This window comes from Amblyomma maculatum, chromosome 1 (assembly GCF_055883805.1).
Source record: "Amblyomma maculatum isolate TAMU_Amacu chromosome 1, ASM5588380v1, whole genome shotgun sequence".
Lineage (NCBI taxonomy): Eukaryota > Metazoa > Arthropoda > Arachnida > Ixodida > Ixodidae > Amblyomma > Amblyomma maculatum.
Window position 1 is genome coordinate 12,792,622 of NC_139344.1, and position 23,081 is coordinate 12,815,702.

General features: G+C 43.8%; 2 long non-coding RNA genes across 3 annotated transcripts; one reads left to right on the forward strand and one right to left on the reverse strand.

Moving 5' to 3' along the window:
• The first annotated feature begins 1,231 nt into the window (after positions 1 to 1,231).
• LOC146201785 (uncharacterized) lies at positions 1,232 to 3,923 on the forward strand. The gene is made up of 2 exons (XR_014703581.1): positions 1,232 to 1,523; positions 3,239 to 3,923. It is a non-coding gene; the product is annotated as an uncharacterized LOC146201785 (long non-coding RNA).
• A 12,349-nt stretch (positions 3,924 to 16,272) lies between these two features.
• LOC146201786 (uncharacterized) lies at positions 16,273 to 22,511 on the reverse strand. 2 transcript variants are annotated; one of them, XR_014703583.1, is made up of 4 exons: positions 22,154 to 22,511; positions 21,645 to 21,709; positions 20,620 to 20,741; positions 16,273 to 16,782 (listed from the first exon to the last, which is right to left on the reverse strand). It is a non-coding gene; the product is annotated as an uncharacterized LOC146201786 (long non-coding RNA). The 2 variants fall into 2 exon arrangements; XR_014703582.1 differs by having other exon boundaries at positions 20,602 to 20,741; positions 22,154 to 22,505.
• Between the last annotated feature and the right edge of the window lie 570 nt (positions 22,512 to 23,081).

The following is a 23,081-nucleotide window of genomic DNA, read 5'->3' on the forward strand; positions in this document are numbered from 1 at the left end:
CACAAATCCTAGTACTTTATGAGAGGTGATACCAACAGTATTTGTTGCATCTTGAAGCTATATGCATACTATACACATATATGCTGAATCATCATATTGCAAGGAAATGTCTTTTAGATGGCATATTTTTTAGTGTCACTGTGGGTTGCATCACGCGAGATGCATTGAGGAAAGCTGCACGTGCAACTCCACGAATATATGATGTGCAGTTTCCACCAGCAGTGCCTAATTATTATGCTGCATGGAAAGAGCAACTTGGTTGCTTTAGCTTCTTTACTGTATGCTGTAGGCCACAGAGACAAGTTGAAATATTTGTATGGTCAGTTTCTTAATTGAAGTAAAGAGTGTGCAAACACCCCACACTGCCTTCACTTGAAGCTTGACCGGTAAGCTATTTTTGCATAGAGCATATCTTTCCTTACTGAGAGTTCATGCTTTCACCCAACTGTCCTTGCTTTTGCTATAAACTACAGGCATTAAATATTTCGTCACCATTCAAGAGTTAAACACTGAAGTAGTGAGGCACATATCACACAAGAAATGATCGCTCTCAGGTGACCAGTTTGAGCTGACAGCCATAGATGTCGCGCCCATAAAGGAACAGTGGGCGAGCCGAATTGTGCTCGCCCACTGTTCTTTGTGGGCAAGCACAATTCGGCGTCTTCTGTTTCCAAACAAATCACTTGATCTGTAAAAGGCCGTAGTCTTCCAATATTAACAAACAAACAATTGCCACTGTAGCTGTTTATGATCAGGAATTTTCGCAAGAAACTTGGTAATGAATTTGGGCCAAAGCTCCGATTCGCCGAACCACAGCACCGCATTTTTGACGTTCCTGACGTCCATGACAAGCACGCAGTTAGTTTGTCCAGCATCGCGAGAAAAGAAGCGAAACTCACGGTGGTCTTTCACTAGCACTGCTACATTTCTGAATGTGCAAACTACAGGCGCGCATACACGACAAACATGCAGCGTTAGCGCGCAGATGCCCGACATCGTGCTTGCCACTGTTCGGCGAGTAGCAAAGCCGTTAGGTCAGCAACTTCCGAAACCGAAACAAGTCGAAACCAGACGAAGCAGCCGAAGCGGATTGAAGTGCTAGCCATAGCCATTATTAGTTGGTGGCGTTGACCTGAACTTGCAGAGAGCCGGCTCCGTGAACTGCGCATGCGCGCCCAGAAACAAAGTGGAAAGGAGGATGCGTTGATTCTCTCGACGGATGTGACGTCAAACAACTTTTAGTATTTGCTTTTTTCTGGAAATAAGCCTCAAACCCAGATGCCAATTACCCCGTTTCGAGCCACAGCACCCGAGCAAAAGCTGGCGCGCTTTTCGGGCAACGGGTGCTCGCGCCTTGCGAGCCCTAGGTCGCTTTTCATGCGTCGGCTTGTTGTAGTTTACGGGGCATCATCCCGATAGATGCAAATTCGGTGAAAATCTGATTCAGTTTGTGGATTGTTGCCCTAAATTCAACAGCGTAGCCTTCGGTCCTGTCGCTGGCCTGTCTGCAGCCTCCGACTACGGTGAGTCGTACGCGAATGATGGTGTTTCGTACATGCCCGCGAGCTCTAGGTAAAGCATTTGTCGGCGTTCTGCTACCGTCTTGCAGCTTTTTTAACGAGTTTTTACACGGCAGTGCAGCTATGCGGTAGTCACAATTACTGACGCGGCGTAATCACGCAACAGTCTCCGGGCGAAGGCATGTGGAGACTGCATAAATGCGTCGATCCCGTTTCTTCGCGCTTGAAACAACCGTTGCATACCTGCTGCTGTGCACCGATCGTTCGCCGGTTGCTGTTGTCTTCGGGGTGCACTGGGGTATTGGGACGTACGCGGCGACTTACAGATGATGTGAAACTATTTGTGAGTCGAGATTCACGAAAGTTTGTAATTTGCTTTTTTTTTTTTTTTGAAATTCTTCGTTTGTGGTCTAGTTTGTTTGGGCAGTAGCAGGCATTTTGGTGTGGTGCGCCAGCGTGAACGCGCTGGTTTATGATCAGGAGGTTTTATTGCCTTCCTCGCAGCTTCAGCAGATAGAGTGGCTGGGCCCATAGAAACGGTCGTGCTTGTGTCAAAAAACTGTCGTAAGGTATTTATCTATGCGGCCCATACGTGGTGCTGCAGTGCAAGAGGTCAGCTTCTTTACAGTGTCGACGAAGTGCTAAAGAAGGGGAGTTGCTGGCTAGCTGAGAGATAGTATAAATGTAAACTGGCCCAGTGCGAAATGAGCCCCGGAGTGAAACGAGCCTACTGCTCAGCATAAAATTGCTACAAGATACGGGCGTATACCCGCACGAATTTATTGTGCTTGTATGCTCACACGTTCCACTGTCGAGTACTCACATCGGTGCATGCAGCAATGAGGGTGACTTTTCGGCTATCGTAGGTTCTTTTCCATGAGAGTATCTGCCCTTTTACTACGAAAATAACTGCATTGGTAGAACTCGCTGAGCTTATTTATATAGATTTAACACTTCAGATGCATGTCGATACCGCAGAGTTCCCTAATATATATCTTTTGCTTGCTCCAACAGCGTCATCACTTTGAGAAAACTGGGAATGATAGCAGAAACAATGCCTCCATAAATAGTGGGCAGTGCTTGGCTTCAAGCTGCTGTCAAGGCCATTGACAACTTATTTGAAAACAAAGCAATAATTAACCTGAGGTGGTACGTTTTGTTGAGGAGAGTGAGGCACCGTTGCATGTACAGCCTTTGTCAAAAGTGTACAGCCCGGGGGGTCCGCTTCTGAGCCGAATAGTGGCACTGATGTAGAATTAGTTGAGGCCACTGAAGGGGGCAGGACAAAAAATCTTCTTGCCATCAACAAAGTTGGAATACCGGAAATTCATTACAAGCCGCAGGAACTGGCCCAGAAGCAGACCCCCTGGGCTGTACACTTTTGACAAAGACTGTACCTCGTAATCCTGTCAAAGAGCTTGGCAGTTGCTGCTATAAGCACTCTTGATTACAATTCCATGCAAGCCGCAGCATATTCCGCACTTACTGCACACGTGATTTAACTTAGTCTCTTTGTTTGCTATTTCAGTGTTTTGCAAGTGTGCTAAATATTTGTATTTGTGCTAGCATTGACTGCCAGTCTCGTTATTGCCTTTTTCCTTCTGCGGCAGGCACTCTCACTTGCTTTACTCAAATCAAATTCTACTGTGAGTGAGTTTGCTGAATTTATGCAAACTAAATGTAATTGCTGTATTACTCTCATTTATTTACATTTACAGAGGCAAGGAATACTCGGGGCCGACGTACGAGTTTCCTCCACCAGTTGGATTCCGCCGCTACCTCAGTAGTGCAGTGAGCTGTAACTGATGTGACCAAATGGACACTCTCACTCCTACTGGTTTAGAGCGTGCTCCTAGTTAAGTTTAAAATATCTTGCTTGCAATGTATTTAATCTTGTTGTGGAATATTGTCACCCTTGCATTTGCTGATATGTTATTATTTGGAAAGCATTCAGAGTGATTTTGGACGCATGATTTGCAGTGGCGGGAGGTGGAGAAGCACAAATGTGTGACTGCAATTTTTTGCCTCTCTAGTTTTCAGCCTTTAGAATTAAAGCAACAGATTGATATGTGAACAGGCCTGGCATGGATTAAAGAGTTTGTCATATACAACAACACTTGACCCTTGCGGGGGTAACACAGCTGTGTTTATCTGAGCAAAAGTTCACTGTATGTGATGGTGTCCGAAACATGGCATTGTCTTAAGTAACTTGGCATGGAATCGGCCACTTCTTGCACTCTCTTGACAGCATCTATTGTAATGTGTGCTAGGCGACATGCCTTCGGATCTGTTGTATGTCTGCAGCAGTTGCCTTGATGTATCAAGATGGGGTGGTTGTTGCGAGTTGGAAATTCCTATTCTCCCGACTACACCAATAAAATGTAGTGAAGCCAAATACCAGGAACCAATGTGTTACGTGGTTCATTGTGAAGGCTTGCCATTCTCGTAACTTTGCCAAATTGCTAGAAACATTATTTTTAAGCCCGGTCTTCTTTTGCTCATAGCACAACTCATTTCGTGCATTTGTCAACGTTTTGTGGTTTATGGTTTGCACATTTTGCAGAGGGTGACAAAATTTGAGCTGGTGTGCCACGAAGGTTAAATATCTGTTTATTGAACTCTTCTCGGGAAGCTACATGCAAATACTGCCTAATGTGGCTGTGAGGGCTTCGCACTTGATTGATGTACCGGTGCATTACTTGTGGCAGCTGGTCTACATTGTACAGGACTGCCACTTTGAGAAGCACCAGCACTGCTATGAAGCAGATTCACAGCATTGTTCCTGGTGGAGGCAAACCACTGTAGATGTCCTCATTCCAGTGCAGCTTCAGCCAGTGAAGTTTCACAATACCCGTGTTGGACAAACAAGAGGCCTATGAACTTAAGCATTTCACTTAGTCATTTCTTCCAAACATCCGTCAAAACAAGCAACCTGTTGGTTTCCCCAAAATCCCTGCACAATCATATTTATTTTTATTTTTACAAATAGTTTGTATCATAAGCTGGAGAGCCTTCACTCAAGTATACACTAGGTTCCTATCTACGTGAAAACTACACGCTTGTGTGCCAGTGTCAGCAGATCGCTGCTAACGATTGTGGAAACCCTCCTAAACAGAGATAAAACTGAGAACATGCAGCGATCATGTGTACATACTCAAAAGCAAGTGGGTACGGAAACTATGTGCACCTTTGGCCACTAGTTGGCATTACAGGTGGTTGTAGTACCTGAATCGCTAAAAACTGAAATCGGAGCTTCTTCTGACAGACTCTTCTGGCTTCTTTGCTGCTAGTGCGATAAAAAAAAATCTGTAGCTGAAGTTGCTGAATCACACAATTTCAGTGTTTTTTGTTGTGCGGCCTGACACGAACATTTCTCTATCTAAGGTGCCACCATTCTTCAGATACAGATCGCTTGTGTGTCACCACTTGGTGCGATGTTACTCTGTGTCACCAGGGGTAGAGACAGACAATTGGAGGAGGAGGATACGCTACAACAGGACATGTATTTGCAGACTAACAGGAAAAATAACGAGGCCTTAGGAAAGCTAAAGAATACGGTAAACGCTGCCATGAGGCTCACTGAAAGAACCTCCAATCTAAAGAGAGGATTGCAGGAAAAGGAGTCAAGTCATTTGGTACAGGCATTCGTGATCAGTAGAACAGTCTATGCGACGCCTTGTATGAATATGGACGTGACGGAGGAAAACAAGGTGGACGCTATGATTAGGCTGGCGTATAAGGCGGCCCTTGGGTTACCTAACATTGCTTCTACCGAAAGTCTGTGGGATTCATCATCATCAGCCTGACTATACCCATTGCAGGGCGAAGGCCTCTCCCATATTTCTCCACTTAACCCGGTTCTGTGCTAGTTGCATCCGCTTCACCCCTGCGAACTTCTTAATCCGCCCATCTAACTTTCTGCCGCCCCCTGCTACGCTTTCCTTCCCTTGGAATCCAGTTTGTTACCCTCAGTGACCATTGGTTATCCTCTCTTTGCACTACATGTCCGGCCCATGTCCATTTCTTCTTCTTAATTTCCACTAGAATGTCGGTAACTTGAGTTATTTCTCTGACCCACTGTGCACGCTTCCTGTCTTTTAATGTTACCTCTACCATTTTTCGTTCCATAGCTCTCTGGGTTGTCCTCAACTTAAGTAGAACTCTCTTGGTTAGCCTCCACGTTTCAGCCCCATAGGCGAGTAATGGTAAGATGCAACTGTTGTATACTTTCCTCTTGAGCGATACCGGTAAGCTGCTAGTCATAATCTGCGAGTGCTTGCCAAATGCGCTCCATCCCAATCTTATTCTTCTTGTTATTTCCTTTTCATAGTCCGGATCTGCGGTTACTACCTGTCCTAAGTAGACATATTCGCCTACTACTTCCAGTATTTCGCTACCTAATGTAAACTGCTGTTCCTTCTCGAGGCTGTTGAACATTACCTTAGTCTTCTGCATATTGATTTTCAAGCCTACCTTTCTACTTTTCCTGTCTAGGTCATCAATCATTATTTGCAGTTCATCCCCCGAGTTGCTTAGCAAGGCAATGTCATCAGCAAATCGCAGATTACTGAGGTATTCTCCATCTACCCTTATCCCTCACTGCTCCCATTCCAAGTCTCTGAATACTTCCTCTAAGCAAGCTGTGAATAGTACTGGGGAGACTGGATGCCTGGCAAGGTTAGCTTCATATATGCGTGAATCGCACGGTGAAGTCATCGGTCATGACCGGACATGATGTCATGTGGTGACCTCAGTTCTGGTTATTAGACATGACTGGATGTGACGTCATGATGATGTCACATCCGGTCATAGTGACATTACTGCAAACACATTAAGCTGCGCACAACAGATGAAACAACCTCCAGCTTAAACAGCATCACTGTTGAAAGTGGCCGTTGAGCAGTCTAGTTGAAGATTTGGGCGGCTGTATGCGAGCAAGGAACTGAGTGCTGTGATTTAACTTCCCAAAATAAATGCCACGGAGTGGTACTTTTTTCTTAATACAGGTCATACGTTTACTAGAACCACCTTACTCTGTATTTTACAGCTGTAAATGCTGCAAAAAGCAAATTTTCTAAATTTAAGAATTTTATTCTGCCATGGCTTATATTCTCTAATCTCCAAAACAATTTTCTTGGGTTCCTTTACTTCTGGAAAACTTGGGATATTGTTGGAACAACTACGATGAGAACAGCAAATTTTACAAATTTGAAATTTAAGTGTATGAGAACATGCAAGATGGCGACCATGGCACAAACTTTTTTTTTTCCGCCTAAGACAAGCTGAGGTAATGTTTGTCGTAGTAGCCCAATACAGTCCTTTTCTGAACTGATGGCGGTCAAGCGTAAAAATTGCGTCAAATGGCATGATATGGGCCTGTGTGCAGGCTTCACACAACTCGTACTCTCAGGCAAGTCCAGTAAAAGAATCTGACTGCTGAGCTGCTACCCGGCACAACAGAACCCAGAATGCAACCTAATCCTACGTTAGCCTGAATACTTAATATTTTTGAGACAAAGCATTCATAGAAGGTTGAAAAAACTCGTACATGCAGAATGCGATCAAAAAAATCTGGAACAAGTTTCATGACACGCATGCCATTTTTCACAGCATATCGCACAACTTGGAAGAAAGTCGACAACTTCACTTTGAAAGCAAATTTTTGTGAAAATGTACAACACCACTGGGAAGGAAAACAATTGAAGCAGTTGAAACAAAAAAATTTGATAGCGTATGTGTCAGTGAACCCTCAGTGTCTATTAAAGAAAGTGAAATCAATGATCTTCGACACTAGTAGAACCTGAATAGCGCTGTGTGATAAGGCTGTCCACAAGTGGCAATAAGCAAAGTTAAAATCAAAACAAAACAAAACTTGACAGAACTTGCACCAATATCACTGCTATGCTAAAATAAAATACACAGACACCATATAACCACTGTTCACAATACAAGTTCTACAAACCTGATGCGAATTTTTATATCATAGCTGTAACGATACTAGCACAGCCTGATAATTACAGTACACCTAAACAATCACTCTACCTGCCTCTATGCATATATTGTATGCATATAGGCACTATGCACATATTGTACTTGACTACAAAGTTCAGCATGGTAGTTAACAACCATGCACATGAAACAGCTCGGGTATTGAAAAGCCTCTTCCAATCTTGTTCAAAACCAATATATTCTGATCAAATCAACATGCAAAATGTAAATCTTTCGTAAAAAATTTCATTTTGCACACAAAAACAAAGGTAGCTTTACTGCACATACTGTAGCACGAGTTGAATGCTACGGGCAAATTTTCATAGTGCTGCAGGGTTTTTATGTGTTTATTATATGAACGATGCAAAAAATAAAACATCGGTGAACTCCATAAAAGGTGCCACATTAGAACAAAAATTAGCAGTGCTATGCCTAGATAATTCCACTGCAAGAATGCATCTGTGCTGACTCATGTTCTATTGCCATAAACAAAGTACAGCATGTGAGGAATACAAGGGATGAAGGTTCGATTCCCAGTGGAGACAGTATTTATTTATTTTATTTACCCCACTAATCACACATGTGCTCTGTGCTGTCGTACAGTACAGCAAGTAACAGCATATGGTACCTGTAGTAAGACATAGTTCATGCTGGTTACATCGGCTGTCATGCAAAGATGTAATCAATGCAATTAACACTTTTTGTAGTGGCTTGAAATTGTTGACGACTGCGACCCCGAGCAGTTCGCACCTGAACACTGGCAACCACTGTGATTTCGTAGTATCGATGACAGTCGCCGCAGATGATGAGGGGAATGTCTGGTGCCCTCACAATGCATCAGCCATCTCGCAGATAAGTGCTGCCATTCAGCGCCACCATTGCAATTCTTGTTTAAATGGCTATGGGTTGTACAAACTGGAAACTCTAGCAGACTAACAATCTTGTGCATTCACAATGCCGTAATAACAACATTGCGTGGGTAGTAATTTAGAAAAAATAAATGCATTCACAGTTAAAACTGGTTCACTGGACAATATTTTGTAAGTAATAATTCAACAATACTGCACAAGAATTTTCAAAACTCCTCTGAGCCTTACTAGGGCACCTATGAATGTTGTGCAGCCTTGGTGGATGGAACCGTGACAGATTATTGTAGATGAAAATGTAGCCATTAAATACTGTCCTTTTTAAAATGCGTGATAGAGCGTTACACTGCAGTGCACAGGTGTAGAACATAAAAACATGGCTGCAGCTGCGAGCTATCAGGTGGCTGTCGCACATACTCCATGATAGTAAATCAGGTATAGGTATTTTCCATGGGGCAGGTAGCTAGTAGCAGGCTAGGCAGGCAAACAGGGTTCGTTCATGGCTCTGGTCCACCAACAACGTGACAGTGCTGCAAGTCATCTATACTTGGGCAGATTACCTAACATGCAGACAACTACTGTAAAGTCAAATACTGAACTTACAAAAAAATTAAGTTGATAAATGAAATGTACTGCCTTTGGATCTGAGCAAGAATGAGAACAGAGGCAAGCCATTTGGCAAGCGTTTTGATGCATTCCCTAAAGCCACATCTCTATGCTGTTCTGACCAGTTTATTTGTTTTACAAGAATACACTAGGAAAGAACCAAGCGATCGCACATTACATCTACGTTGTGCACTACAGTTATAAAAATAAAAATCATAGCTAACGAGTACGTGACCCCGTTCGGTAATGCAGTACATTTACTTTGCTGTACAGCGTACCACTCGTCTCGGGACTGACGGACAGCGTGTCAGGCCCTTATCATTTGCCAAAAAAAAGTGAAGCTTAATTTCTAGTAAATCAACAGTACACACTATTAAGAAGCGGTCAACACACTTGAAACACAGTTCTATATTCAGCTAGTCTGCAAACTATTACCACAGTCATCATACATAAAAGCAATAACAGGCGCATACATGCAGCATGTGCTGAAAAGGCGCGTCCGATGCAAGTGCAAAACTGACGTTGGCCTCGATGATCTTACGACTGCTAGGGAAAGCTACATGCCTCACAATAACACTAAAAATTAATTCAAAGCATTTCTGACACAAACGTAAGCCTTCGATGTCTGTAGTCACAATGCCTAAACACTTTCAACGGAGCGCTTTATTTAGTTCTGCGCAGGCAAGCAGAACTTCTCTCAGACAACCTCAAGTGCAGCAAGAAAGTAACCTTGCTGCAATGTTCACAGTTAAACATCCCGAAACAAATCGTTCCCAGCTAATTTCACACAGCGATTCGCGGAAGAATCGCGGTTCTAGCGCAGGCACCATGCTTACCAACATGGCACTCGAGTACGTTAATGTTCCACAAATCAATATATATGTAACTCATTTCCTTCCAAAGAGCAATCAGCTGACTTTCTATTCGACTTACCAAAGTGATGCTCACCGTGCGAACTGTGCTGTATAAGCACAGAACACAGCCATTTTATGGTTCGTTGGCATTAGCAACAAATAGATAAAGCGCAACACAGGCTCCGTAAAGCACTGGAAGGAGAATAACCAGAGTCAATAACTCGTCAAACATTTTTTAAAACGTTTCATGTAACGCGCCGCAACTCAAATAATTTAGCGGAGGGGTCGATGATGATGATAATGGCGCACGCACCATCGTATCTGAACCTGTTGCAAATGAAACTATACAGTTTCAGTTAAACAAAGGAGGTGGTGACCCATAAACTACAAGTGCGAATTTTAATTATCTAAAGGTTTCCTTTTACTGAATTAATTTTTGTTGGTATTGGACGTTTTCGCCACCTGCAGCGCTGTCACTCAACCGTTGCAACGGCGCGCCATTTGAACCGGCTGGTTGTACGGTGCTCGCACAAGTCTCTGCTGTTCTCTCGAGTTCTCTCTTCTCAGTTCAGCTCTCTCTGCAAGCCTCCCAGAGGCTGTATGACTCATTTATCTCGCCACAAGTAACTTTTAAACCACAGTTCAGCAATGCGACACTAGAGCCATTCAATGAAGGACTACACTTATTCCTAGTCTGGCATTTATTTCCTTCGCGCATTTTCACTCTGTCCATTCATAACAAAAAACTTGGAAGAAAAATCAAGTGGCTAAGTGGCTTCCCACAGTGCAGTTACATATCTACAGTTATTTCATAAATTGGCAACAGAGTTTTGATTCATCATCACTGCCTGCATTAGGTATGCTGAAGGGAATTAATGGTCTGCAATCATCGCTGCTTCATGCGTTAGCTGCAGCCGCCAACCTTGGCTCATTTGCCGACATTATCTCTTCATCCCAGTGTCTGGTATCCCTTGCTTGTTTCACTCCCTCGAAACCTAATCGATTAGCTGAAAAGCCCTATTTCCTGGATTACATGTCCCACTGTAATGCTTCTTTTCAGTTTTCTGCATCTTCATACTCAAAGATGTGCACCATGTGCTGCAATCTCAACTGCAGGTACTCTACTGCAAGATGCCCAGCACTCTGTGTCATATGGTATGGTGTTGCGGCAGCATAGAAGTACCACCCACACAAACCATCAGATGAGGACCTGCTTATGCCCTCACCTTTTTGGACCAAGGACGCCACCTGTCCAGGGCAAATAGGGCCTGCTCATTTCAATAATAGCCGATTACTACTTCCTTGTTATGATTACCTTGAAACTGTACTTTAATCCACATCTGTGTTTGTGAAGGTTTTCCAAATTATTTTACTTTCTATAACCTGCTGCACTGTCCTTTGCTTAGGTATTTTAAACTAATGCTTTAATATCCACTTTTCAGCCTTTCAAATGATCACATGATAGCAAGCTGCCTTTTATTACATTATATGTACAGCACCTTCCAAATTTACTTTCACCTCTTTTTGCTCTTGGGGAAATGTTTCTCATGGTTCAGATTCAGAGTGACTACCTGGCTTAAAAACATTACTCCCTTCCTACGTCCGAAACCTTCCTACCTATGTGCAGCAGTGACTTTGTGGCTATGCATTCAACTGCTAATCCTAAGGTTTTAAGATTAAATACATGGCTACATTTTGGCAGAGGCAAGATGTAATGACACCTGTGGGCTACACAATGTCAGTGCATATAAAAAGGACACCAAGCAGTCAAAATTAATTAGCTCTTTCCCATGCTTGCCGTCTTTCATAGACCGCATTAGGTTTTGGCATTCCCGATCCCTGTGTGCCATGTCAATACCTCTACCTGTTGTAAAGTTGCTCTCATCACAAAGGGTTGAAAAATAAACTTTCATCTTGTAGTTTCTTTAGGTCCTTGAGCATGTGCTGTTATTGAGGCAGTGGGCAATATTTGGCTGGGGCCTTAGACATGCAATAGCCCAAACCAGATTCGAAATCGAGGAAACAGTTTAGCTGAAACAAATGTCGATTTCAGTCTCATCGACATCAACTGCAATGCCCGTTCTCTTTTTCTACAGGAATATAATGTAGACATGATGCAATGCTGTTCTCCAAAATGTTTTCCGATTGTCATGGCTACTACAGTTCAAAATAATGAGACCAAAGAGCACGACACACAAGGAATGCTTATTTGCAATGGAAGCATTTTATTGCAAGCTATGAAGTAAATACATTTGTCGTGAAGAACAAGCAAAAGATAGCAAGAAACCATCAAAACAAAATTTAAAACCCCATCTAGAAAAGCAAAAATCTAATGCCATGTTTTCATGGAAAGCAGCCTTTTTTAAAAAAGGCTGCTCTTTGAAGATACTCACAAAATTATTTCAGCATAAATGCTCATTTGCTACAATCCTCTTTTTTTCCAACTAGACACAAAGTCTACAAGACCTTGTGTATAAAATGTCACCAACCAGTACGCAGCTGCCATGCCATCAGCGAAACCATGCGCCCAACTGCTCATTGCACACCGGCCAAAACTCTGCACTGCCTTTGGGCAAGTGGAAAACAGCTGCAAAGCATCTTAAAACCCATCCACCTTTTGTTTCTATTTTAAGGTGCTATCATTTCTCCTGCTTCAATCATTCCTTTCGTTTTCAAGTGCGATTCCATAAACTGAACTTGTTTATGAACCACCCCAGATTCGAAAATGTGTTCAAACCTGCTGTCTATGAGGCAGCACCTTCAGAATGCGCGATGGCCAAAAATACTTTTGCAGCAGACTCGTTAATAACAGAGCTACAACCATCAAAACCGGTATGTTTCTCTCCTTCCCTTCCATCACCAAAGAGTCTCTCCCTCCTCCCTGGTTGACTAGCCTCCACAAGAGAATATGCGTAGGGCTGGTACATGTAGGCTCCCTAAATACGCGAAATGTGGAGCGCCATCTCTTAGTGCTTTGAGAAACTATGCCCGCCATGTTGGTTTGGTCAACAAAATGAAAACGCTGGCTTGCCCTGTGCTGGGTAAAAACAGCTACGAGAACGCATCAAATGCAGTCATTATGGCCCCGACTTTTACAGGCATTATTTTTTTTTTCTTGCTGGTTGGTTTGTGGGGTTTAACGTCCAAAAACGACTCAGGTATGAAAGATGCATAGTGAAGGTCCCCAACGATTCCGACCACCTGGAGTTCTTTCTTTAAGGTGCACTGACATTGCACAAACACGGGTGCCTTGCTTTTTGCCTTCCATCAAAAAGCTACCGCCGCAGCTTTTTTTTTTCTTGCTTTCTGCTACCCAAGCACCACCAGTGACCTTCGGCTCATCCAGCTGCAATGCCAATAAGGAGGAGGAGTGGGAGAGGCTGAGCTCAATGGGTGGCCGAAGCATAGGTGCGGGGCGTCTGGCCTTTCTTAGGAAACCAAGCCCGTGCATGTATGGATGTTCTGTGTTTTCTGTATTCATGGTTATGCATGGTGTACCATGGCTGGATTCGAGTGGCGACGGTGCGCTCTTTACGACCTATGCATGGAGGGTGCTTCCTGTCTGCTACAGCTGCGAAATCGTGGCACTGTGTGGCATTGACGCGTCTACTCAGTGATGCCGTCATTTGGTGTAAAACAAGCTGGAAAAAAAAAAAAAAAGCGGAGGCTGGCCAAGCCTGCGGCTGCAAGCCTGCACTTTCACCCGGTTGTGATTCTTGCCAACGAGATGTCATGAACTTGAGCGTTCAGAGCGACCTGCAGTGATTTTTGCCGCTGTACCGAGAGTTATAGATGATAGGTGTGCCGGCCGTGAGCCATCCTTACAGGCTCTGGCTGTGTATCAGCATCTTGCCGAAGAGCCAAAACCAGGGAAAAACTCGCATAAAATATAGCTAAATTATTGGAACAGAGTTCTCCATCACTCGGAAATTGATGAAAGGAAACACCGCAAGTTTTTCAAACTTGCAGGCGTGGGCACGTCGTTCAGAGGAAATAAAGTTCAAATGCGTGGCAGAAAGCATACGTATGGGTCCGGACCGAAGGAAATACCAAAAGCACACTGCGGCCGAGAAGCTCAACTATTGTCATGAAGTTAGCTTCGTTACAAACTAGCCGCAGAGCTTAGCAACATAGGTGGCAGGCAAAGACAAGGGTCGGAAGGCTTTCCTACTATCCTTATATGAGGATGGTGATGAATGTCTCCTGTTATTTCGAGGTGATGTTGCGCACACCTCAGAACAGGAAAAGCAGTTACAGTGAATGCGCTGTTCAAAGTGCACAAAAAGTGCAATAAGAGCAGGTTACCTTTTTTTTTTAATTTGCACTAACAACTTAAAACAGGTCAACGACCAGCCTGACTTGCAGACACGTGAAGGCGCCCGAACTTTTGGTACATGTGCAGAAGCAGACAGAAATGTGCCCAAAAGCGAAAAGATGCCGTCACACTGGCATATCATTTGAAACAATGCATGTAGGCAAAACAGGTACTCCTCCTTGCTCGGCCACTAATTTTAACAGGCCTGGCAGAACAGGCCAGAGAGGCCAAAAATGTTCATGTGATAAATTCTGTGCTTCTGTAGCCAAGTCAATGCATTTTTGACAGTTCCCCTCATATCATGAAGGAAACAAAGTTACAGCAGGAAGAAAAAAATCAGCTTTTGTGCAGCATAATGGGACTGACCTTACAATAGTATGCTGCTACTTGCCTTACTGCAGACTGATAACCCAAATCACTGTTGTATTCAGATGGTAATTAGCACATGTTGCGCACTGTAAGAAATAAGACAAAGTAAGTATTACTACGATCAAAATGTGCTAAATAATACTGTTGCCTGAGCCTACACCGCACCGCTTTTGCGCACACAAAACTGAGACTACATAATTTCTCTAAGTATTTCGCTCACTCCGTAAACTGAACACTTGAACGCTTGAAGACGTGAACGCAGGTGCGCACCGGGCGCCGCCACAGAAGCGAGTGGCCAGGGTTGGGTAAATCCTGCACTAACTTCATGGGGAAGAGAGCACTGCTTGCCTAGAAGAGCTGCCATTATATCTGCAGCGAATGCGCAGGCTGTATGAAAGTGCGCGCCGCTGCCACTTGAGTCCAGCCGTTGGTGTATGAATAGCACAGTGCACAGAACACGCTGAAGCATGCATAGACAAGGGCAAGAAACTAAAAGCATTCTTTCTTGTGTGAGTGTATGCATGAGTGAAAACGAAATGCAAGACAAAAAAGTGCGTGACATCAGCAGACCAAGTGACACCCCTCGCCCATCAGTCAGAGAGAAACCAATGGATGCAGTATCTGTTGGTACCTCATCGACAAAGTTTGATGGCCAGCGCAAAGGATGAGGAGGTTTGGCTGTTTTAAAAGGACCATGAGAGCTTTGGTTTGCATTTTGTTGCTTTCCAGTGTGTGCATCGCTGCAGTATTTCGCAGAGACCATGTCCAACGCCTTATCGGGCTTGGTTAAAATGTCAGCCTGGTCAGTAGCCCTTGAATATGTTAGCTCTCTTAAATGAACAATCTGAAATAAGCAAGGACATAAGTTGTGCTGGCCATATTGTGGACTACTTTCAAGACAATGTGTGTAATGCCAAATAATCTGAGAAGTTGAATAAACCGTTCGGGGTGCCCTGTTTTGTTTTCTAAATATGCATTGTAATACCATTTAACACAGCTCGGCCACCCAACTTGTGCACACCAGCTAACACGAAGCTTTTGCTGCACTACACTAATTCCTCTGTCACACAAACACTTCCGATCCTCATTGAACTCAATCTGCATTCAGGCTTTCAAGAAGGATTGAAGCATCCGGTGCTACACGGGCATTTTCAGCCAGCATTGAGAAATTTCCTATGTGGTCCGTCGTCTGCTGTCAGTCGCAATGAGTCTCAAAAGGAAATTTAAGATTGGGGTAATGATTGCACGATTTCAGTGTACACAGCAGCATTCCGCTTTGGGCGCCTCAGGTCATCTAACCTATCTTCCCAGCGGTCAAGTGCTACAGTGCAGTTTCTCTTCCGCTCCACAGTTTCCACACTGACGCAGTCGAAGAGAACGCCACCTTAGCTTCCACTGGCAGTAGACTACGGTGTCAATATTATAAAATTAGCCGTTCTACGAATGTTCTATCATGCCTTTTAATACATTTATGTGTTATTATGTGCAGTTCTATTGCATTTATTCGTTTTCAAGTTTTAGAGCTCATTGATGACGAGGGTGTCAATAACCGCTTTTGAGTGTGCTTGAAATATCGAGAGCGATTGAGGAAGCAACCTTGAGTCAAGCAGGCTCGAGCTCAACTGCACTTGAAAGTTGCCGTGTGACAACCTCAATCTACAATGAGTTGAATGTAGATCCAGTTCAATGAGGATCGCAACTGTTCGTATGAGAGTGGTTTAACTCGCATCTTGCAAGAACAAGCAGTCTATATACACCTTTCCAATAAGTGTTACTCGGTGCCACCATATTGTTCGCTCCTCCTCTCTGGACTGCTGCAAACCGGCTCTGCTTCCACTGTGCTAGCACCAAATGCACAAAGCAGTCCAGCAGGTAATATGGTGACACCCCGTGACCACTTATTGGAAAGGTGCACACTACTATGACTATGCTACAGTATGCTAAGGAAGTGAACACACAAAAAAGCCAGGCAATCATGTTACTCTGGTAACGAATGTTTAATTGTGGCTGGCCTTGCATATGGCGGGCAGTAATGCATTTACCCCTGTCTTCGGACAGGACAGCAGGGTTGTAAGCATCTCCAGCAAACACTGTGCGGATGTTCGTTTTTTTATAAAAATTTAGGAGACACTTGAGATCTGTCTTTAAGAGTATAGCATGGTAGCGTCAACAGCTCCCGTCTGCAGCTTCCCTTGTGGATCCTTGACCGCATACATGCACCTTGCTATTTTATAAATGAAGTGTTTAAAGAACCTTGCTGCAACCTACAAAAAAAAAAAAAAAAAGAATGTAGGAAGTGCTTAAGAGCTCTAAGATCGCTAAGGCGAACACAACCCGGCACCAGAATTAGAATATGTGACTAATAGGTACGGTGCAGGGAATGCAGCCTTCTAGTTACACACGTCAAATGACAGATCGAATACCACACGCCCATCCTCCGAGGTCCTGTGTATAAGCGCATAAGTGGCCCGAGTATGCATGGGGTTGCCATTAGCCTCTTTGTCACCTCTCCGTGGCGGTTTGCACAGCCAGGATGCCTCCTTTCCTCCTCTCTGTAACGCGGCAACAGAGCACGCACCTGCCAGAGCTCTTCACACGCAAGTTCCAGTATGAAGGACGTTTTTCGATGACAATTTCTGATCACACCTTCTGTACATGACGCACATGAGCCAATTAAAATACAGCTATTTAAATGCCCTCTAAACACGTGAATATTGTGAATATAAGCATAATACATAAGATAAATTCTCAGCACTGGGTAAAATATTCACAAAGTATTGTCAAACATGAATATAAAAAGAAATTGTAATAAAATCTTGAGGATATACAAAAGGCAGAAAAATGCTCATTTCTTAAACTACAGCTTGAAAATGAAGGTCTTTTTTTTTTTTGCCTCAACTCCTTCAGCACCATGTAATTTGTTTATTAAATAAAATATTTACACAATCTTGCTATTAGATAATACTAAAATGCAGGTATTTTGATCCTCAATTAAATAAATGCCCATGCTTTTGTTTTGGCTTTATACATAACATAAAAACCTTTTTCTCCAAAATTTGCAGAAAAAATCTAAAAAGTGAAAGAAAAGGGGGCATGAATATCAAAATAAGCCAGCAAGAAAAATAATTCAGAATACTAAAATATGCTACACTGCCTCTTTTATTACTAGTAAAGATATGGTGCACCTATGGGCAGATTTCTTTTTTTCGTAGTGCTGTTCGGAAGCAGTGGTCATTCTTGATTTCCTGCAGCAGTTGTTGAGAGTCTCATGTACCTATTCTCCACATCACACTACAAAATGCAGCGAAGCCCAACTGCCAAGGAAGTAATAATTTACGTTCTGAAGTTCATTTTGAAGGTGTGCTGTTCTCTCAGAAATATAGCTAAGTTGCTGAAAACACCCATTTTTAAGCTCGGCCTTCCTCTACTCATTTTACAGTTTATAGCATTGGCATTTCCAAACCTTTCAGGATTTATGACTGGATTATTTGGTGATATGTTTTCCACAAGGTGGGAGAGTTTGCCATCAAATTTGAAAATCTGCAATAGGAGCTCGGTGTTCAAACTCCACTCGATTTGCTTGAAGAAGTTCCACACTTGAAGTTCTGGAGAAGCCATATCAAGTAGTACCAAGCTTTCATTGCTGCTGAAACCCAGCGAATGGAAACAGAACAGTGGGAACACAAAATGAGCACGTGTAACTGACCAAGAGTGATCAGAGATTGAAACTAAGCTTTTCTTGGCCACTAGCTGAAGTTCGAGGCTGGCATTTGACTGATTCATCATCTGAGCTGAAGTGAGAGCTAGTAAAATTGTCTTCAAGAGACTTCGCTACTGCTCTCATAAAAAGAAAACTATAGTAGAATCAGCAGAATCGTGTGAATGGCGCCAAAGACCTCTTTATTTCGAATAATTTTTTAAATGTCACACTGTGCCAGAAAGAACAAAAAATAAAATAAAAAAATAAACAAGCCGCACACAAACGAAACTATGGTTGTCACAATAGCCCCACTGCGGTAGTGCAGTGGTTAAGATGCTAGATTACTGTGCCGGAGTACCCATGTCCGAACCCGACCGCTGGCGGCTGCTTTCGATGCAAACGAAGTGGCACCCGTGTGCTATGTGATGTCAGCGCGCGTTAAAGATCCCTAGGTGGTCAAAATTACTCCACAGACCTCCACTACAGCACCCATTTCTGTCTTTCCACTTTGACTCCCTCCTCCCTTCTCTTACGACACAGTTCAGGTGCCCACAGAAACAAGTGACAGATTCTGTGCCTTTCCATCCCTGTGAACTAGTTACTATAATTACTTTTGTCATACTATCTGCCTAAATGGGGCTACATGTTCCAAACACGAAAATTTACGTCTGCCAGTGTGTGAGAACCATCATTCATATATGAACGATTGGCTTAAAGCGGTCCTGAAAGGTATAAGCCCTAATCCCTTAATTTGTGCCGGTATTATCTCACACATAATCGTCAGCATACAACCATAATCTACCACATTGTGCCTAAGACCACCCAACATGGGTATAAAGCTCTGTTTTAACCAAGCTGTATGAATGTGGAGTAGCACGTCTGATACTGGATCCAAGGGTCTCGGAGGGTTCTATTCCACCTCACCCTCTCGCCTCAAAGGAGCTGCCTGAGTTAGCAGCTCCAGATAGCGTCGTCCTCTCTTTTCTCGATTCTTAGTCTCTTTTGCGCTTTTCCACAATATGAGCTCCAGCCAGTTCGGCCATATCATGTGGCCTCATGACATCGCAGAACCAGACAACCAATCAGTGCATGGCCATGTCACCTGCCAAAGGCATGGTTGTGATTTTTCTCAAGGGTGACGCCTTTTACGCTACCGCAATAAAGCAACCATTCTACAATAAGTCACTCCTTGTGGAGCACTTTTCACTACTGCTGCTGCATTGTATGATATGGGCAGTTCAAATTATGTCCCTTCTGTAAAGAGCAGTTTGTTTGCACAGCCTCCTATCCGATGTGGATGTAGGCTACAATCCAGCACACAACAGCGGCAGGGCAGACACATTAAAAAACATGGCAGCCCTTACGAAAGCCAGCTGCTCTTTCAGCTGATAGAAAGTCCAAGATTTTCCCAATTCTATTATCTTGTAGGCAATGGACAGTAACCCGATCAGTTTAAGTTTGCAAGTGCTTGACAGCCCCTTTCTTATAGATTATGGTACTGTTAGGATCCTTCCAAGATTTTTATACGCTTGAGGTCATGAGGCACTACACACACAAAGCAAGCAGTTTTTCTAGCACAATCTCCCTACCACTCTTCAAAGATCTGCAGTTGCCTATGCATGGGAGGGAAAGCGTAGCAGGGGGCGGCAGAAAGTTAGGTGGGCGGATGAGATTAAGAAGTTCGCAGGGGTCAAGTGGATGCAGCTAGCACAGAACCGGGTTAAGTGGAGAAATATGGGAGAGGCCTTTGCCCTGCAGTGGGTATAATCAGGCTGATGATGATGATCCATACCAGCCGATTTCCGGAACCCTTTACATTGCTTCTAAGGCTTTTTTACTTCCTCCATGACCAGCATGACGTACAAACTGCTCACATTACTGCCCGTCATCCTGACTGCTTCAGGGCAATGTCATCAGCAAATTGCAGATTACTGAGGTATTCTCCATCTACTCTTATCCCTGAAGGCATATCACCTAGCACATAGTACAATAGATGCTGTCAAGAGAGTACAAGAAGTGGCCGATTCCATGCCAAGTTACCTAAGACAATGCCATGTTTTAGACACCATCACACACGGATAACATTTTCTCGGAGAACCACAGCTGTGTTACCTCCACACCGGATCAAGTTTTCTTCTATATGACAAACTCTCCAATAAATTTCAGGCCTGTTCAGGTATTAATCTGTTACTTTAATTCGCAAGGCTAGAAGCTAGACTGGCAAAAAATTGCAGTCACACATTTGTGCTTCCCACCTCCCCCCCTTGCAAATCATGTGTTCCAAACCACCCAGAATGATTTTCAAATAATAGCATATCAGCAACGGTGACAATATTACACAACAAGATTAAATACATTGCAAGCAAGGTCTTTTAAACTTAACTGGGAGCACGCTCTAAACCTGTGGAAGCAGTGAGAGTATCCATTTGGTCACACCAGTCGCAGCTCACTGCACAACTGAGGTGGCGGTGTAATCGAACTGGCGGAGGGAACTCGTTCGTCGCCACCAAGAATTCGTTGCCTCTGCAGATGTAAATAAATGAGAGTAATACTGCAATTACATTTAGTTTGCATAAATTCAGCAAACTCACTCACAATAGAATTTGGTTCGAGTAAAACAAGTGAGAGTGCCTGCTGCAGAAGGAAAAAGGTAGCAACGAGACTGGCTGTCAATGCTAGCACAAATACAAATATTTAGCACACTTACAAAGCACTGAAATAGCAACAAAGAGACTAAGTTAAATCACTTGTGCAGTAAGTGTGGAATATGCTGCGGCTTGCATGGAACTGCAATGGAGAGTGCTTATAGCAGCAACTGCCAAGCTCTTTGACAGGATTACGAGGTACTCGCAATGGTGCCTCATTCTCCCACAAAACATGCCAGCTCAGATTAATTATTGCTCTCTTTTCAAATAAGCTGTCAATGGCCTTGGCAGCAGCTTGAAGCCAAGCACTGCCAACTATTTATGTTGGAGCAGGCAAAAGATATATATATATATATATTAGGGAACTCTGCAGTAGCAACATGCATCCAAAGTGTTAAATCTATATAAACAAGCTCAGTGAGTTCCACCAATGCAGTTATTTCGGCAGTAAAAGAACAGATATTGTCACAGGCATGAACTTATGCTGGTTGAGGAGTAATGAAGTCACCATCATTGCTGTATACACCGAAATAAGTGAGTACTTGACAGTGAAAGGTCTGAGCAAATAAGCACATGAATTCGGTCATGTATATAACCATACTTTTGTAGCCATTTCATGCTGTGCAGTAGGCTTGTTGCACTTCGAGGCTCAGTCCGCACAGGGCCTACTTACGTTTAAACTCTCTCAGCTGGCCAGCAACCCCCCTTTTAGCAGTCCGCAGATATTACTCATGTATTGCAGCACTACCACGTATGGTCTGTACAGATGAGTGCCACTTACCTTCCAAAAGTTTTCCGAAAGAAGCCCGACATTTTCTATGGGCCGAGCCGCTCCATCGGTTGAAGCTGCGAGGAAGGCAATAAAACCCCGATTATAAACCAGCGCGTTCACGCTGGCGCACGCAAAAATGTCTTATACTGCCCAAACAAATATAAGCGAACTCAGAAATAGTTTTGCGTTATCTTTTAGTCGCCTCATATGTCCCAATACTCCAGTGCATCCGGAAGACAACAGCAACCGGCGACCGATCGGTGCACAGCAGCAGGAATGGAAGTTGTTCCAAGCGCAATGAAACGAGATCGTGGACGCCATTAAGCAGTCTCGTCGTCTCCTCACGCCTTCGCCCGGAGACTGTCGCGCGATAGCGCGATTACGCCACGTCAATAATTGAGGATAACGCATGCTTGCGCTGCCGTGCAAAAACTCGTTAAAGAAGCTGCAAGGAAGGCGATGGCAGAAAGACGACAAATACTTTACTTAGAGTTCGCGGGCATGTATGTACGACTCACCGCAGTCAGTAGGACTGCACCGAGGGCTGCGCCCCTGAATTTAAGGCTATAATCCACGAACTGAATCCGCATTTCACCGAGTTTGCATCTACCGGGATGATGGCCCGCAAACTGCAGCAGACCGACGCATGAAAGACAACCTAGGGTGCCTAGGGCTCGCAAAGCGCAAATGCTCGTTGTCTGAAAAGCGCGCCAGCGTTCCTTGTTTGGGCCATACTTTGAGCGGCTCAGTGAACATCTGGGTTTGAGGCTTACTTCTAGAAAAAAACAAGCACTAAAAGCTATTTGACGTCACATCCGTCCAGAAGAGCAACTTATCCTCCTTTCCACTTTGGTCCTGGGCGCGCATGCGCAGTTCACGGAGCCGGCTCTCTGCAAGGTGGCGTTGAGCCTTTTTCAGGGTTGCCAGATTTGGCTACTTTACGCCAAATTGGCTACTTTCTGAGCCGCCTGGCGACAAAAATTTTAGGTTGGCTACTTAGCTACTTTCTGGCTACTTTGAAAAATTTTCGCCTATTCCAACGAGCCCGTTTGCGCGCTGTTCAGGATGCTCGTTTTTATAGATAGACAGATAGCAAATCTATCAACGGTAGCGCTGCAATACAACTAACTCTGCATGGTGACGACTGTCCCCACTGTGTTTCAAAGCGGACGCTCTTAAAGGGCAACTCCGGGGGTTTTTTGACATTCGAATATTGTAGTGAAACTTTTACCACAGGTTCTTCTCTCCGTCCTGACGCATTCTACAAAATTTGGGTGCCGTACGATAATCCGTTCACGCGCAATACGGCTTTAAAATATGCCGTTTTCGTGGCTTAAGTTGAGAGTATTTCTGCGGGCAACACTGAGTTTCTGACGTCACAAACAGTATACAGGCGTTAATGTCTACTTCCCGCGTGATTATGAAATTGTGAGGTTTATATTGAAC